Raw genomic sequence first — 18,332 nt, 5'->3', positions numbered from 1 at the left:
GGGATGAAGCTGAAGGAGAAGGTGAAGGCCAGACCACACAGGCCTCCTAGGCCACGGTAGGGAGTTTGGATTTTATTCTCTATGCAATGGGAAGAACAGTGGAGGATTTTAAACCAGATAGACAGTAATTGATTTGCTTTAAAAAAAAAAAAAAAGCACTCTGTTTCTGCAATGATAATGGCATCAAGAGTCCATAGAGCAATTTCTAAAGCACATGCAAGTTGATGCCAGAGTGGTTTTTCAGGCTGGTGCTCTGAGACTCCCCTGAGAGACAGCAACCAGGCCTGGGGAAGTATGCTTTGTCGCGCTGAGTCACACAGCTGTGTATTTTGGTGCCACGCCCATAGGTTATTTTTCTCTCCCTTATTTTAAATTATTTTCAAAATTACTAAAATAATACAAGCTTATAAAAACAAAACAAAACAAAAACCCCAAGCTGTACTCTGGTGTTCTCTAGGCTACAGATGGGAGGGCGGGGAGTAGGGAGATATTGGCCAGTCTAGTCCTGGTCATTTGAGACATGTAAACCCAGTCAGTCTCGTAGTCTCTAGGACGGATTAAAGTAAATTTCAGTAGTGGTTCATTCATTCATTCATTTCACCACATTTATCAGTGGCTGTGATGAGCTGGCACTGTTCTATGGTGTTATGAATAAGGTAGGCACCTCCCTGATCCCCTTGGAACTTTCATTCTAGGGGGAGGCAGACAACGCACAGGTCAACAAATAACACCGTTTCAGATATTACAGTGTGCTAAAGGAACTCAGCGGGAGTTATGGTGGAGAAAGAGGTGGGTGTTGTGCTCCTTCAGTTGGGTGGAGGGTGTGACCTTTGCCCTGTATACTGAAGGATAAAGTCTCCATACCTTGGTCAGCCCTGGGCAGATTATCTGTGTGAGGCACAGCACCAACCACCACAGCAGCTCTGCCACCAGCTGAGGAGACTGGCCTTCATGGAGGTTGAGTGACTTGGACATGCAATGAGACAATGAAAATAGGAAGGGGGAACTGGAACTCTACAAATGGAATGTGTTCCTACAGGGCAGGGAGCGCCTCAGAGTTTTCAAGGAAGAGTCAGCATGCACCAAAGACAGTTATGAAGTGCAGACTAGGGCTGGGGGGCCTGCTAACTGCTGCGAAAGGAATCTGCTGAGTTAACAGGGCCCCTCAGAATCCAGAATCCCTAAAGGCAGTGTTCCCAACTGCAACTTATTCATGATTTTTGCCATATCCTCCTTCCATCTGTACTCCCTCCCTTTAAATCAAAACACTGAAAATAACCCCTAACATTTAAAGGAAATCATGTCATTATCTTAGATGATTACCTTAGGTGGAAACCAATGTCACTTACTATAAATATATACCCTGTCATGGACTGAACTGTGTCACCCAAAAATATGTGTCAACTTGGTTAGGTCATGATTCCCAGTATTGTGTGGTTGTCCTCCATTTTGTGATTGTAATTTTATGTTAAAGAGGATTAGGGTGGGATGTAACACCCTTACTCAGTTCACCTCCCTGATCCAATGTAAAGGGAGTTTCCCTGGAGTGTGGCCTGCACCAACCACCTTTTATCTTACAAGAGATAAAAGGAAAGGAAAGCAAGCAGAGAGAGGGGACCTCTTACCACCATGAAAGCAGTGCCGGGAGTAGAGCATGTCCTTTGGACCCAGGGTTCCTGTGCAGAGCAGCTCCTAGTCCAGGGGAAGATTGATGACAAGGACCTTCCTCCAGAGCTGACAGAGAGAGCCTTCCCCTGGCAATGATGCCCTGAATTTGGACCTCTAGCTCACTAGGCTGTGAGAAGATAAATTTCTCTTTGTTAAAGCCATCCACTTGTGATATTTCTGCTATAGCAGCACTAGATGACTAAGACAGACCCTAACAATCAATACAATAAAACATTTTAATACCATTAAAAAGCAATATTATGTTATTATGAATGTGCCCCATGCCTGAAGACTGTTCTGTTTCTTGTTAAAAGAAGAAATTCTAGAGATTTTCTCCTTGATGATCAGATGGTCCAAAATAGGATTGAATTAAAAGTAACTCAATGTTAATTAATGCCAAATCCAAACCCTCCTAAAATCTAAAATCATCTGGGTCATAGGGAGGTGGGAGGTGGGGGGTGAAGTTGGGAAAGTCCTCTTCACTCTGAAGGGGTGTGGGTCCTGTGGAGGTCATCTAGGTCCCCAGTATCATTTATCTGGGAGGAGTTTGCCAGGCTCTTGAGGGTAATGAAGGTACCCAGCTCAGAGGAGGCAGAGAATGAAAGCTTCCTTCCCAGGTCCTGTGGCAGAACTGGATCGAGCACCTCACTTAGTCCAGTCATCCAGTACTTCTGAGCTGATTTCCTCATCTATAAAATCCTGATAATTGTCCCTGCCTCATAGATTGTTGTGTCTTGCACTGAGCAAGCTAGTAATAATAATAATAATAATAATAATAATAATAATAATAATAATAATAATAATAATAATAATAATAATGAGATGATGATGAGGGTGGTATACTACCACTTCTAACTTCTGCTTTTTCCCCATTGCCTAGACTGGTCCTTTGATCCCTGGTCCTCTATCAGGCAAATGGTCTGCTGCCTCGAGGCTGATGTCTCCACTTGTTTTGGCTACAGGGCTGAAAGGGTTAAACACCCCCAGCAGGAAACAGAGAAGTAAGGGCACCCTAAGGAGACAAAACCCTGGAGCCCTGGACAGGGAGCCAGGAGTCTGGCTTCCAGGACAGCGGTGTGAACCTGGACAAGTCCCTTCCCCTCCAGAAGTTCAGTCTCCCCTTCTAAATAATGGTGGGAGCTAGATGAGATGGTCCTGACTTTCAGGGATTCTATAGATATCCCCTTTTCCTTCTAATAGGCTGTCCTAGGGATGGACAAGGACTTCGGTCCCTCGAGGCCTCACAACCTGGTTCCCAGATGTTCCCCAAGAGCCAGAGGGACCAAGCTGCCTCCCTGCCGCGCCGCCGGCCTGAGAGGCCACCAAGGTGGGTTAGGGCTCCCTCTGGTGGGGATGGGGAGAAAGGCTTCCAGAGTCGCGCTGAGCAATGCTTCTGAACCACCTGCTGGAGCATCGAAGCCAGAAGAGCCCATAGAGGTCTAGTCCCAACCAAAATGAACAAACAAACAAAAAACTAGAAACCAAATCCACTGTCATCGAGTCTATTCCGACCATAGTGACCCTATAGAACAGGGTAGAACTGCCCCATAGGGTTTCCAAAGCTGTAAATCTTTATGGAAGCAGGCTGCCACATCTTTCTTCCATGAAGGGAATAGTGGGCTAGAGCTGTCAACCTTTGTGTTAGCAGCTGAGAGCTTTAACCACTGCACCACGAGGGCTCCTTAGGGTCTAGTCCAGTCCCCTCATTTTCTATACGCGGAAACTGAGGCTCAGAGGAGCAGGAGATACTTCTCCGATAAAGGTTTCCAGATAAAATACAGGACAGTTACAATTTGAATTTCAGATAAACAATGAATAATTTTTTTAGTGTAGGATATGTTCCATGCAATATTTAGGTCATACTTGTGCTTAAAAAAAAAAAAATTGCTTGGGTGTATAAAATGCTCATTGACATCATCCTAGGAGAGAGAAGGTGGAAGGGTACCTGAATCAAATGATCACCAGGAGGAGGAGAAGAAATGGGCTCCAATGCAGACAGAAGGGAGTTGGTGCTCCTCTAAGCATCAAAACCACATAGGATGATTCTTCAAACACAGATTCCTGGTGTCTTGGCCTCAGTTGATAAACTAGGTTAGGGAGAGGTCTGGGCATCAGCATTTCTAAAAAATTTCCCAGATGATTCTGAGGTATAGCAAAGATTGAGACCCCCTGGGTTAACTTTGAAGTCTCTGGATGGTGTAAATGGTTAACTTGCTCAGCTACTAACTGAAAGGTTGGAAGTTTGAGTCCACACAAAGACTCCTTGGAAGAAAGACCTGGAGATCTACTTCTAAAAAATTAGCCATTGAAAACCTTATGGAGTTTGATTTTACTCTGGTGCACATGGGGTCGCCATGAATAGGAATCGACTTGGTGGCAACTATTTGGGTTAACTTTAAGGAAGAACAGGAAACTGTTTGAATGAGGCAAGTTTTAACTAACATGTACAAGTAGGAGCCCTGGTGGTGCAGTGGTTAAGATTTATGGCTGCTAACCAAAAAGCTGGCAGTTCAAATCTATCAGCTGTTCTTTGGAAATCCTATAGGGTAGTTCTATTTGACAGCAATGGGTTTGGTTTTTTTTGTTTGTTTATGTACAAGAAATTCTTAATTTTCACTATGCATAAGAATCACTGGTGAGGGGAGGGGAGAGGAGGAGATGAAGGGAGGATGGATTATTAAAAATTCGGTTTCTCAGCCCTGCCTCCAAGGATTCTGATTCAGTATAGGACCAGGTTGGGGTCCTGGGGTTAGCACTTTTGACAAGCACTCAGGGCTTCACCTGTATTTGTGATGGCTTTTATTTCTTAAAAAACAAGACAAAACGAACAAACAAACAAACAAAACAAAGCAAATATGGGAAGGTTCTTAAAAACAGATAACAAATACATGAATATTCATTATATCCATTATGCTACAATTCAAATATTTCACTAAAAGTATTTTTACAACTTCCGTGCATTTTAGGGGATCGTGATGAGGTGGTCTGAAGATCACACCTTGAGAAACATTGGTTTAGGAGGCCAGAGAGGGGAGCGAGCCTCTAGCTTCCAAATACATATCAGGTGCTTCCCGTATCTAAGGACTGGAGTAGGGGAAGGTTCTGGGTCTTGAAAAGTTGGTGAGATTCCGAGAAGTAGAGGGAAGGTATCATCAGTCAGGAAGCAGTCTGAACAAGTGGGAAAGTAAGTGCCAGGGTGCTGGGCTTGTGTCTTGTTCAAAGCTGGTGCTAGTTGCCATCGAGTTGGTTCTGACTCATGGTGACCTCTTGTGTTTCAGAATAGAACTACTCCATGGGGTTTCCTTGGCTATAATCTTAATGAAGGAGTCCCCAGGTGGTGCAAATGGTTAAATACTTGACTACTAACTGAAAGGTTGGTGGTTCAAACCTACCAAGAGGCACTTCAGAAGACAGGCCTGGTGATCTAGTCCAAAAGGTCACAGCCTTGAAAACCTTGTGGAGCAGTTCTACTCTGCACACCTGGGGTCACCATGAGTTGGAATCGACTTGATGGCAACTAACAGCAATGATCTTTTATTTATTTATTTATATTGTGCTTCTGACTCGACGGCACTGGGTTTTTTTTTTTTTTTAGGTGAACGTTTACAGCTCAAGTTAGTTTCTCATACAAAAATTTGTACATGCCTTGTTATGTGACCCCAGTTGCTATCCCTATAATGTGACTATACATTCCTCTTTTCCACCCCAGATTTCCTGTGTTCATTCAACCAGCTCCTGTCCCTTTCTGCCTTCTCGTCTTGCCTCCGGAGAGGTAACAACAACAATCTTAATGGAAGCAGACTACCAGCCCTTTTCTTCCAAGGTACCACTGGGTGAGTATGAACAGCCAACCTTTATGTTAGCAGTTGAATGGAAACCATTTGCACCACCTAGGGACCTTGTTCATAGCCAAACCGAAACTCATTGCTGTCGAGTCGATTCCAACTCATAGCAACCCTATAGGACAGAGCAGGACTGCCCCATAGGGTTTCCAAGGAGCTACTGGTGGATTTGAACTGCCGACCCTTTGGTTAGCAGCCATAGCACTTAGCCACTATGCCACCAGGGTTTCCTCATTCACAGCAGATGCCCAATAAATGAATCTCTCTAGCTCTAGCTCCCATCACTACCTGCTCGGTCACTACACTGTAGCCACTGTGGCCTACTTTCTGTTGCTAAAACATGACAAGGAATTACCTGCCTCAGGGCCTTTGCATTTGCTGTCCCCTTTGTTTGAAACTATACTTTCTTCCAGATTTTCATTTAGTGACTGCCTCTTCATCACCATCACACCTCAGTTCAAATGTCACCTCCTCTAGGAGGCCTTTGCTATCGATGCCTCAGTAGGGCAGAGAATTTTTTCCTGAGAGATAATCTCTAAAACCTTGTGATTGTAGTGTCCTTGATGAGGCCTACAGGTCACACCTGAGGGTTTATGCTAATGAGATACCTCCTGGGTGATGGCTGGTCAGACCAGAAAAGCCTATCAGGTGATATCACCTGGACCTCAGGGGAAGGAGACTTAAGATTGAGCCAAGCAATCATGCCTACATAATGAGGCTCCAATAAAAGCTCTGGACATAGAAGCTCCATGAGCTTCCTGGTTGGTGATAGACATCAATGCTCACAGATGGTAGCCCACAGAAGCTCCACATTGGAACCTTTCCAGACCTTGCTGTATGTGTCTTTTCTTGTATTCTTTTTGCTATAATAAAATTGTATTGCACTTTTCTGAGTTCTGTGAGTCATTCTAGAAAATTATTGAACCGGAGGGAATAGTGGGAGCCAGCAGGTCAGAAATGAGAGGTGCCCTGGGAGCACCCAAGCTTAAGGCTGGCATCCTGAGGGGGGAAGATGGAACCCCTGAATTTGTAGCCAGCAGGTCAGAAATGAAGGGGACCGTGGGAAACCTCAAGCTTGCAGCTAGCGTCTGAGGTCTTGGGCAGACTTGACAATCTGTAGGTCTGTGCTCTTTAATTTATGAGGTCTGATCTAGCTCCAGGCAGGTAGGGTCAGAGGAAGAAGTACTGAATGTGCAGTTAAGAACAGAATAAAGAAGAAAACCAAAGACGAGGGAAAGATAAGTTCAAAGGACTAATGAGCCGTAACTACCACAACCTCCAATAGACTGAGACCAGCACAATTAGATGGTGCCTGGCTACCACCACCAACTGTTCTGACAGGGATCATAATAGAGGATCCTGGACAGAACTGGAGAAAACTGTAGAACAAAATTAAAACTCACAAAAGAAGATCAGACTTACTGGTCTGACAGAGGCTGGAGAAACCCTAAGAGTATGGCCCCTGGACACCCTTTTAACTCAGTATAGAAGTCACTCCTGAGGTTCATCTCTCAGCTAAAGATTAGAAAGGCCCATAAAACAAAATGAGACTAAATGGGCACACCAACCCAGGGGCAAGGACAAGAAGGCAGGAGGGGACAGGAAAGCTAGTAATGGCGAACCCAAGGTCGAGAAGGGGAGAGTGTTGACATGCTGTGGGTTTGCCCCGATGTCACAAAACAATACGTATATTAATCGTTTAATGAGAAGCTAATTTGCTCTGTAAACCTTCATGTAAAGCACACACACTCACAAAAAAAAGGGAACAGAATTAAAAGATTTGAATTGGAATTGAATTCCTTCAATTTAGTCAGTATCAGAGGAATAGAATAGATAGAACACATTGATTTGATTGATCATTACACCCTCTTACTGCCATTTCTCTCCTTCATATCAATGATCACAATCTGTAATCTATTGTCTTTTATCGTGGACCATTCACCACCCCCTCCTCCCCCTCAAAAAACGAACAAAAGACACAGCAGCATGTAAACTCCATGAGGTCAGGGACCTGTTCTGCTTTGCTCACTGCTGTACTCCCGGCCCAGAGCACATTTCTTGCAACACAGTCAAGTTCCCAGTCAATATTTGTTAAAAGAATGAATGAGTGGATTAATGAGAGTTAGGGCAAGGCCAGAGTAGGGAAAGCCCTAGAGCCTAGGAAAAGGGCAGCTGGACACTGGAGGGGCTTCAGAAAAATCCTGCTGGGGGCAGAAAGACGGGCTTCAGTGTTCCGGTTCTGAGTTGTTGTTCTTGTTGTTGTTGTTAGATGCCGTCAAGTCAGTTCTGACTCATAGTGACCCTATGCACAACAGAATGAAACACTGCCTGGTCCTGCACCATCCTTACAACCGTTGTTATGCTTGAGCTCATTGTTATAGCCACTGTGTCAATCCACCTCGTTGAGGGTCTTCCTCTTTCCCTCTGACCCCGTGCTTTGCCAAGCATGACGATGTCCTTCTCCAGGGACTGATCTCTCCTGACAACATGTCCAAAGTATGTAAGTCGCAGTCTTGCCATCCTTGCTTCTAAGGAGCATTCTGGTTGTACTTCTAAGACAGATTTGTTTGTTCTTTTGGCAGTCCATGGTATATTCAATATTCATCGCCAACACCACAATTCAAAGGCATCAATTCTTCTTCTGTCTTCCTTAATCACCGTCCAGCTTTCACATGCATATGATACAATTGAAAATACCATGGCTTGTGTCAGGCACACCTTAGTCTTCAGGGTGACATCTTTGCTCTTTAACACTTAAAAGAGGTCCTTTGCAGCAGATTTGCCCAATGCAATGCGTCTTTTGATTTCTTGACTGGTGTTTCTATGGCTGTTGATTGTGAATCCAAGTAGAATGAACTCCTTGACAACTTCAATCTTTTCTCCATTTATTACGATGTTGCTCATTGATCGAATTGTGAGGATTTTTGTTTTCTTTATGTTGAGGTGCAATCCATACTGAAGGCTGTGGTCTTTGATCTTCATTAGTAATTGCTTCAAGTCTTTTCACTTTCAGCAAGAAAGATTGTGTCATCTGCATAACGCAGGTTGTTAATGAGTCTTGCTCCAATCCTGATGCCCTGTTCTTCTTCATATAGTCCAACTTCTTGGATTATTTGCTCAGCATACAGATTGAATAGGTATAGTGAAAGAATACACTGTTCCTGACTTTAAACCAATCAGTATCCCCTTGTTCTGTCCAAACAACTGCCTCTTGATCTATGTAAAGGTTCCTCATGAGCACAATTAAGTGTTCTGGAATTCCCATTCGTCCCAATGTTATCCATAATTTGTTATGATCCACACAGTTGAATGCCTTTGCATAGTCAATAAAACACAAGTAAACATCCTTCTGGTATCCTCTGCTTTCAGCCAGGATCCATCTGACATCAGCAATGATATCCCTGGTTCCACGTTCTCTTCTGAAACTGGCCTGAATTTCTGGCAGTCCCTTGTCCATACACTGCTGCAGCCATTTTTGAATGATCTTCAGCAAAACTTGGCCCGACTCAAACTGGCTCTGACGGCATGTGAATTTCTCAGCATTTCCTTTCCGTTAGATCAGTAGTTCCCAAACTTACCAGGCCCAATATCTCCTTTTCATAATAAATATAAATATAACTAAATGGATCTCAAGTCATAGATTCATTGTAATCCTTGAATCATGATACACTGCCATCATTTGTCTCTGCATGGCCCTCTTTTACTTTTATCTGTCTGCCATATCTATTTGTCTATCTATCGATCTATCACCTATCGTCTATCAATCTACCTACCTACCTACCTACCTACCTATCTATCTATCTAAAGTGTTAAAAAGCAAAAATGTCACTTTGAGGACTACGGCGTGCCTGACCCAAGCCGTGGTATTTTCAATCACCTCATACGCGTGCAAAAGCTCGACAATGAATAAGGAAGACCAAAGAAGAATTGACGCCTTTGAATTATGGTGTTGACGAAGAACACTGTATATATCACGGACGGCCAGAATGAACAAATCTGTCTCGGAAGACGTATAGCCAGAATGCTCCTTAGAAATGAGGGTGGTGAGACTTCACGTCACGTACTTTGGACATCTTATCAGGAGGGACCAGTCCCTGGAGAAGGACATCATGCTTGGTAAAGCAGAGGGTCATCGAAAGAGAGGAAGACCCTGAACAAGATGGATTGACACAGTGGCTGCAACAATGGTCTCGAGTGTAGCAATGATTGTGAGAATGGTGCAGGACTGGGCAGTGTTTCACTCTGTTGTACTTAGGGTCACTATGAGTCAGAACCAACTTGACAGCATCTAACAACAACATCTATCATCTATTCATCTATCCACCCATCCATCTATTTATCTGATAATGTAATGAACACCATGAGCCTACCTCTCAGCCTGAGAACCAGAGCACTGAAATACTGATATCACCTTGTAATAGGCACCTGTGTGTTCCTTTCCTCTTCTATCCCTCTCCTGAATTTTGTATTTATCCTTCTCTTGTATTTAAAAATAAATAGTGCAGCACACACACACCCCCAAACGATGTGTGCTTAGTTTTAGACAATTTTTAATGTATAAAAAATGGATTCTTTTTTATGGTTACGAAACAGTTATAAGCAGCCTCCTGAGACTTGCCCTTTTCACGCAGCTTTGTATGATGTTATATATTGCTATATATAGTTATTCCATAATTGCTATATATAGTTATTCTATGATTGCTATATATAGTTGTAACTCATTCATTTTCACTGTTGTATGATATTTTTGTTCTGTGTTTCTACCACAATTAATTTATCATTTTTCCTATTCATGAGCATTTCAGTTGTTCACAGTTTTCTGCTATAACATTGCTGCACATGTGCACAAGGAATACATGTCTAGATAGATATCCACCTAGTTGGATGGGATATACACCTAGGAGTGGAATTATTGGGTTGTAGGAGTGTCAGTTGGAAACCCTGGCGGTGTAGAGGTTAAGTGCTACAGCTGCTAGCCAAAAGGTCGGCAGTTCGAATCCACCAGGTGCTCCTTGGAAACTCTGTAGGGCACTTCTACTCTGTCCTGTAGGGTCACTATGAGTCAGAATTGACTCAACAGCAATGGGTTTCTTTCTTTCTTTCTTTCTTTTTTTTTTTTAGGAGTATTAGTTAGAGTCCAGACAGGAAAAACAGAAACCACTCTGTGGATGTCAGAACAAATTCAGAACATAACTTGTCACAACATAGCTTTCTTCTTATTGAACTACAAAAACCCAAAAAACATATAAGGTGGCAATAACATATTTTAAACAGCCTTTATTAATGAAATTAAATAAAATCTCTGCATACATTTGGTGTATCTCTGCTAATTTAGTAATATTTAGCTTTCCATATTTGTAAGTATTTCCAATATTTGCAGATGGATATGACTAAAAATGCAAACAGACACTGGTGGGTTAAATTGGTGGCACACACGTCACACATGCCACCGGGGGTACAATTTTATAAGCTGGCAAACAACTTATGGTAAAGTTCTGGATACAACTAAGTTTAAGGGTTTGCTCAGTGCACAGTATCATTACAGCTCAGTGTATCTTAAAGCCGGTTGCAAAGAAGCACTTTGTGAAAGTATGTCAAAGGGGGTTAGATGCCAGGCTCGGAGAGTTGTAAACAGGCTTTCTTTATTTGATTCATTCAAAAGCCATGCAGGATGTGAGACAGTTATCACTGAGCAGGACTGGCTCACTCGTTGCAAGGCTTCTAGCATCTCCAGGCCCTGCCCACTAAATGTCGGTAATGCGCTCACAGCCCAAAAGGCCTCTACACCTTTCCAAAAGGCCCCAGGGGCCCGGTACAGCCACCTCTTCAATAGAAGTTTACAGAGCACTACCTGCATAGGCCGGCAGGGAGCAGTCTGACCCAAGGAATGGCACCTGCTTGGCGTTAAAACAACCACTGCCTTCCAGTCCGTTCCGACTCATAGCGTCCCTATAGGACAGAGTAGAACTGCTCCATAGAGTTTCCATGGAGCAGCTGGTAGATTTGAACTGCCGACCTTTTGGTTAGGAGCCATAGCACTTAACCACTATACCACCAGCATTTGCTGCTTGGTGTTATGCTCCCCTAATCTAGAGGCCTTCCAGGAGCAGTCTGACCTTACCATAGTTTTTTTTCTTTTCTTTTAAAAAAATCAGCTTTATTTATTTACATTTAAAGTATACAACTCAATGAGTTTTACAAATGTATACAGCTGAGTAACCACCCCCAAGATACAGAATATTTTCATCATGCCCCTTTACAGGGGCCTCACCATTCTTGAGACTGGCTTGTCAGTTCTGAGAAGGACATTGGCAGAGCATGGGCTTCAATCCCGTCCCCTCTAACATCAAACAGGTGGGGAAACTGAGTCTCAGAAAGGACAAGGGATTTGCTCAATATCATATATATTCGTAGTGGCACAGCCAGAAGAAGAATCCAAGAAGCAGAGGCTCAAAGACCTACAATGCCATCATTCCACATCCCCAGGTCCCAGGTTTAGGACAGAGACAGGCTAGAGCCATCACATGCCCCAAACCTGAACGAATGCTGGACTTTGAAGAGAGAACAGTGTGCTAAAGCAGAAAGAGAGAAGACAGGAGGCCTAGTCCTAGGTCTCCCCCATCCACACCTCAGTATGTGATCCTAGGCAGGCCACTGCTGCTCTCTGAGTCTCCAATTATTTTATTTCATTTTTTGTAATGAAAGTAATAATAATAATAAAAAAAACCAAACAAAAAACTTTAAACTGTGCAGAAAGATGTAACCCAGTCCCAAAAGGTATAAAGTGAAGTTAAAATGTATCCTTCTTAACTTCTGCCTCATTTCTTAGAGTAAACTGTTGCTAATCTTCCTTGCTAATCTTTTTGAAAATACAACATAATATAAAAGAATATATATGATGTATCTGTATCTACATTTCTACGTATATATATCCTGTTACACAAGTAAGATTATGCTATACCTTTTATTATGTGTTTTGTTTTTAATTCAAAATATCACTCATACTCTCCATAACAATAATATATATTTGCCTCAGTCTTTCCAATGGTTGCATAAAAAAATAAAGCAAACAAAAAAAGTTGCCATCGAGTCAACTCCAGCTCATGATTACCCCAGGTGTGTGTCTGAGTAAACTGTGCTCCGTAGAGTTTTCAGTGGCTGGTTTTTCAGATGTAGACCACCAGGCCTTTCTTCCGAGGGACCTCTGGGTCGACTGGAAAGTCCAACTTTCAGTTAGCAGCCGAGTGCGTTAACTGCACCACAGTATACCAAAAAACAAACAAAACAAACAAAATCCAAACCCACTACCATCTAGTCAATTTCAACTCATAGCGATCCTATAGGACAGAGTAGAATTGCACCATAAGAATTCCAAGGCTGTAATCTTCATGGAAGCAGACTACCACATCTTTCTCCCACTGACCTTTTGGCTAGCAGCCAAGTGCTTTAACCACTGTGCCACCTGAACTCCTTACCAGAACTCCTTACCACTGCGTAGTGTTTCAAAATAAGAATATGTCATAGCGGCAGGGACCATGGTCTCGGGGAACATCTGGTTCAATTGGCATAACATAGTTTATAAAGAAAATGTTCTACATTCTACTTTGGTGAGTAGTGTCTGGGGTCTTAAAGGCTTGTGAGTGGCCATCTAGGATACTCCACTGGTCTCACCCCTTTGGGAGCAAGGAAGAATGAAGAAAACTAAAGATATAGGGGAAAGATTAGTCCAAAGGACTAATAACCATATTTACCACGGCCTCCACCAGACTGAGTGCAGCACAACTAGATGGTGCCTGGCTACCATCACTGACTGCTCTGACAGGGATCATAATAGAGGGTCCCAGACAGAGCTGGAGAAAAATGTAGAACAAAATTCTCACTCAAAAAGAAAGACTAGACCTGCCGACCTGACAAAGACTGGAGAAACCCTGACAGTATGGCCCCCGGACACCCTTTCAACTCAGTAATGAAGTCACTCCTAACGTTCACCCTTCAGCCAAAGGTTAGACAGACCCATAAAACAAAACAAGACTAAAGGGGCACACCAGCCCAGGGCAGGGATGAGAAGGCAGGAGGGGACAGGAAAGCTGGTAATAGGGAACTCAAGTTCTAGAAGGGAGATTGTTGACAAGTTGTGGGGTTGTTAACCAATGTCATAAAACAATATGTGTACTAACTGTTTAATGAGACACCAGCTTGTTCTGCAAACCTTCATCAAAAGTACAAAAAAAAAAAAAGAATACACCATAGTTTACCGCTGCACCTACTAATAACCACGCCCTGTGCTGTCTCTGGAGGTTTCTGCATGACAGCACGCCACAGAGAACGACCTTATACCTACATCCTTGAGCACATGTGCAAGGACTTCCATAGGATGAATTCCTGGAAGTGGAATTGCTGGGTCAGAGTGTGCGTGTGTTTAAAATGTTGACAGATGTTGTGAAAATGCTCTCCAAATGCATTAATTTCAACTTCCTCCTGTGGCATATGAGAAGGTGACCCTACCCTTGGACAGCATTGTGGATTATTCATCTTTGGGGTCTTGGTCTTTCCATCCATGAAATTAAGAGGGTTGAATTGGATGATACCCAAGGTCCCTTGTAGCCCTTGATCTGTGACCTTTTTCTCTAAGATGTTCAACTTGGAGAGTGGGACTTGGCCTCAGATTTAAGTAGCAAATCTCTCTCCTTCCTCCTCTCCCTCCCAGCTACCCCTCTAGTCCCAGGAGAGTGGAAAAAGCCTGGGACTGCCTGTTAGGAGACCTGGCTGTGGTGGCAGCCCTATCTACCCTGCCTACTCCTTCGCCTGCCAGCCTGTCCATTTTCCCACCTGGTTTAGCTGCTTCTGCCTTCCCTCCTTGGGCTCCCATGCGGGTCTCTTGAGATAAAATCTACTAAAGTCCTTTGCCAAAAGCATGCCTTTTTCTGCCCCTGGAAGGAATTATTTTCACTTGTTCTGAAGAAGAGTCTCTGCATGTACTTGTTACTCCTGCCAAGAAACCTGAGAGGCCCCACATGCCTCAGCCTGGATCCCAGAATCGCTTAATCTGCAGGCTGCTCCCTTCCAAGGGGCACTGCGATGATGGAGTTACAAACTGCTTAAAGGCTTAGAAAGTGTCAGCTTGAAGGGAGGAGAGAGTGAGGGAGCGTCTGCCGCAGCCTCTTGGCTCGGCCTCGCAGATGAAAGGAGCTCCGACAAGTGAGTGTTTATGGGGATCAGTGCAGACACCCTGGAAGGCTGGGCCCAGTTCCCCCTTGGGCTTCTCAAAGTTGACATGAGATTGACATCATAAAAGACCCTGAGGAAACCATTGACCCTCTTCACCTCAAAGTCACTTAAAAACAACAACAACAACATTGCCATTGAGTCAATTCTGACTCATAGCGACCCTATAAGACAGAGTAGAACTGCTCCATAGGGTTTCCAAGAAGCCCCTGGTAGATTTGAACTGCTGACCTTTTGGTTAGCAGGCATAGTACTTAACCACTATGCCACCAGGATTTCCCAAAGTCATTTAGCACTCGGGATTCTCTGAGCCTGAAGGCACATGGAGGGTGGGAGATGGGGGGGCAATGGGGCTGCTGCACCTCCAACAACTTCAGGGGGTTCCATTACAATGACTACAAAGCGGTGCTGAGGATGATGATACGGCAGCCGGCACGATCTTTTAAAGACCTGTAAGGACTTTAATAACTTCTTATTATGCTTAAAAGTAAAATTCATAGGGCTATGCATAATTCAGCCCCATTTTTCTCTCCAACCTCATATCCTACCATCTCTGTCTTACCTAGTTCCAAATACATTGAACTTTGTCATCCCCAAACATGCCCAGTGGCTTAACTGATTCCTGCCTCAGGGCCTTTGCACATACTGCGTCCAGACCTTCCCAAGGCTGGCTGCTTCTAATAGGACTCTCATCCCAAATATCACTTCCTCAGAGAGGCCAACTCTAATGATTCAGTCTCTAGTACTCCAGGTCTGTCCTCCTAGCAAGGTCTGTGATTCTGAGCAAGTCACTGTCCCCAAGGTTCCTCTGTAAAATGGACATGATAATCTTCATCTTGCCTTCCTTACTGGACTCTTTCTATTTACTTAAGCCTGGTGGCACTGTGGTTACATGTTTGGCAGCTAACCAAAAGGTTGGCAGTTTAAATCCACCAGATGCTCCTTGGAAACTCTATGGGGTAATTCTATTCTGTCCTATAGCATTGCTATGAGTTGGAATCGACTCAACAACAATGGATTTGGTTTGGTTTTTGGTTTGCATTCTAAGAAGCCCTGGTGGTACAGTGGTTAAGAGCTTGGCTGCTAACCAGAAGGTTGTCAGTTTGAATCCACCAGCCACTCCTTGGAAACCCTGTGGGGCAGCTCTACTCTGTCCTGTAGGATCGCTTTGAGTCAGAATTGACTTGATGGCAATGGGTTTGATTTTTTTTGCCTTCCAATTTCGATGTTCTCTTTTCCTACAACAGTGTTTCCAAACCACTTGTTTCATTCATGGTTGTATCCACAGAGCCAGCGTAATGCCTGGCGACTGACAGATGCTCCGAATTATCTGTTGAACAAACATGGAATTGAATACAGGCAGTGACAACACCTTGCACAGTGTAAAGTGCTGTACCTCTGTGAAAGCCACCTTGGATGGCAGAGAAGCAGGGAGTGTCAGGGTCAGAAGGAACCTTAGCTTTTCCTAGTTTCCTGGGTAGTTCTTTAAAAGCATAGGATTTTCTTCTGTCTCAGCAGTGTCATTTTCTCTCTTCCTGCCTCCACTAGCTTGTACATGGAAGGCCCTTTGGTGATAACCTAGTCCAACTCCTTTACTTTAAAGATGGGAAAACTGAGGACCCACAAAATGGGAAGGCCACACACAAATTAGTAGGTGAGTTGTGACTAAGAACGCATTCCTCCTAGGCCAGTGTACTGCACTATTTGTTGTATAGGAAAAGAATAGAGGGGACTACATACTTCAGCGGACAGCCTGATCTGGCCTCAGGAAAACTGCCACAGAAGTTTCCAACCATTATTCATTCATCAGAGTCAGGGTATTGTGCCTCTAGAAGACTCCTATTAACACAGAGAGACTTAATCAAAATCTCATACCTTAGAAGAGATTTGTTTCTCAGATAAGCCAACCTGAAAAACAGAGAGTGGGACCCTGGAGGGGGCGGGGAGGAAATTCCAAGGGATAGAGGGATGGTGTTTGTTATAAAGGGGGGAAGTTTGAGGGTCTAGGCTTGGGGGTGGGAGAGTGAAGGAGAGGTGTGGCACCCAGCCGAACTCTGCCAATCTCATCTTGCCTTAGGCTTGCCTCAAACTTGAACCACAGAGAACTGTTCAAGTGCCAACAAACAAACACAACCAGCAAAGAAAGAGCTGTTTGTGCCGGGGATAACCAGTCCCACGGGTGCTTTGGGTGCAGCGGAGAGCAACGCATGGGACTGGGAACAGATGGCATTTAGAAAGCTGAGGGGAGAGAAAGCCATCCCCTATGGCCCCAGGTCACCCTGCCTACCACCCCGTGGCAAGGAGAACAATCTGCATCAGAGGCACTTGCCAGGGGGCTGGACCATACAATCCAAGTCCCTGTTCATTCATCCTGCCCTCCTGGAGGGTGGGGTGGGGAGGACATGGGGACCTGCCTATAATGCTTAGACAGCTGGAGCAGGCGGAAAAAAAGCAAGCTCAGCAAGGCTCTGATATCGAAAACAAGCCAAACCCTTTGCCGTTGAGTCAATTTCAACTCATAGACTCAGTAAGACAGAGTAGAACTGCCCCACAGAGTTTCCAAGGCTGTCATCTTTACAAAGGGAGCCCTGGTGTCGCACTAGTCAAGCCGCTAGTTGAAAGGTCAGCGTTTAGACCCCACCAACGACTACAGCAGGAAGATGTGGCAGCCTGTTTCCCTAAAGATTTACAGCCTTGGAAACCTATAGGACAGTACTACTCTGTCTTTTAGGGTCACTGTGAGTCAGGATTGGCTTGATGGTAATGGGTTTGTGTTTGGGGGGAATCTTTAAGTGGTTGGTGGATTCGAACTGCCAATCACTTGTGTCACCAGAGCTCCTTACAAGACCCTGGTAAACCAAAAAAACAAAAACAAAACCAAACCCATTGCCATAGAGTCAATTCTGACTCATAGCGACCCTATAGGATGGAGTAGAACTGTTCTATAGGGTTTCCAAGGAGCGGCTGGTGGATTCAAACTGCTGACCTTTAGGTTAGCAGCTGAGCTCTTAACCACTGAGCCACCAAAAGCTCAGAACTCTGCATACCTGCAATTAACAGTCACCCACAAGAAACTCTATGGAACAAATAATGCCACTGGTAGGAGTGGACCACAGCGCTCCCTGGTCCTGGCCACCAGGTTCTTTGCCTTCATCTTCTGCCGCTTCGCAGAGGGAGGTGAAACCAGGAGCTGCCTTCATAATGTAGTTTGAAGATTGCTGAAAAGGCCTCCAGCTTGCATCCGATTTTTTGCTTCCTCTCTCTCTGTTCAAAGCCCATCTGTTCTTTTTTTTGTGTGTGTGCTTTAGGTGAAAGTTTACATCTCAAGTTAATTTCTCATTCAAAAATTTGTACACATATTGTTTTGTGATGTTGGTCACAATGCCCCACAATGTGACAGCACACTTCTTTCCACCCTGGGTTCCCTGTGCCCATTCATCCAGTTTCTGTCCCTTCCTGCCTCCTTATCCTGCTTTTGGACAGGACCTGCACATTTGCTCTCGTATATTTATTTGATTGAACTGAGAAGCACATTCCTCACTTGTGTTTTGTTTTTTTATCGCAATTAAAAAAAAATTTACTGTGTTTTAAGTGAAA

This window comes from Elephas maximus, chromosome 2, assembly GCF_024166365.1.
Source record: "Elephas maximus indicus isolate mEleMax1 chromosome 2, mEleMax1 primary haplotype, whole genome shotgun sequence".
Lineage (NCBI taxonomy): Eukaryota > Metazoa > Chordata > Mammalia > Proboscidea > Elephantidae > Elephas > Elephas maximus.
This window is presented reverse-complemented; position numbering follows the sequence as displayed.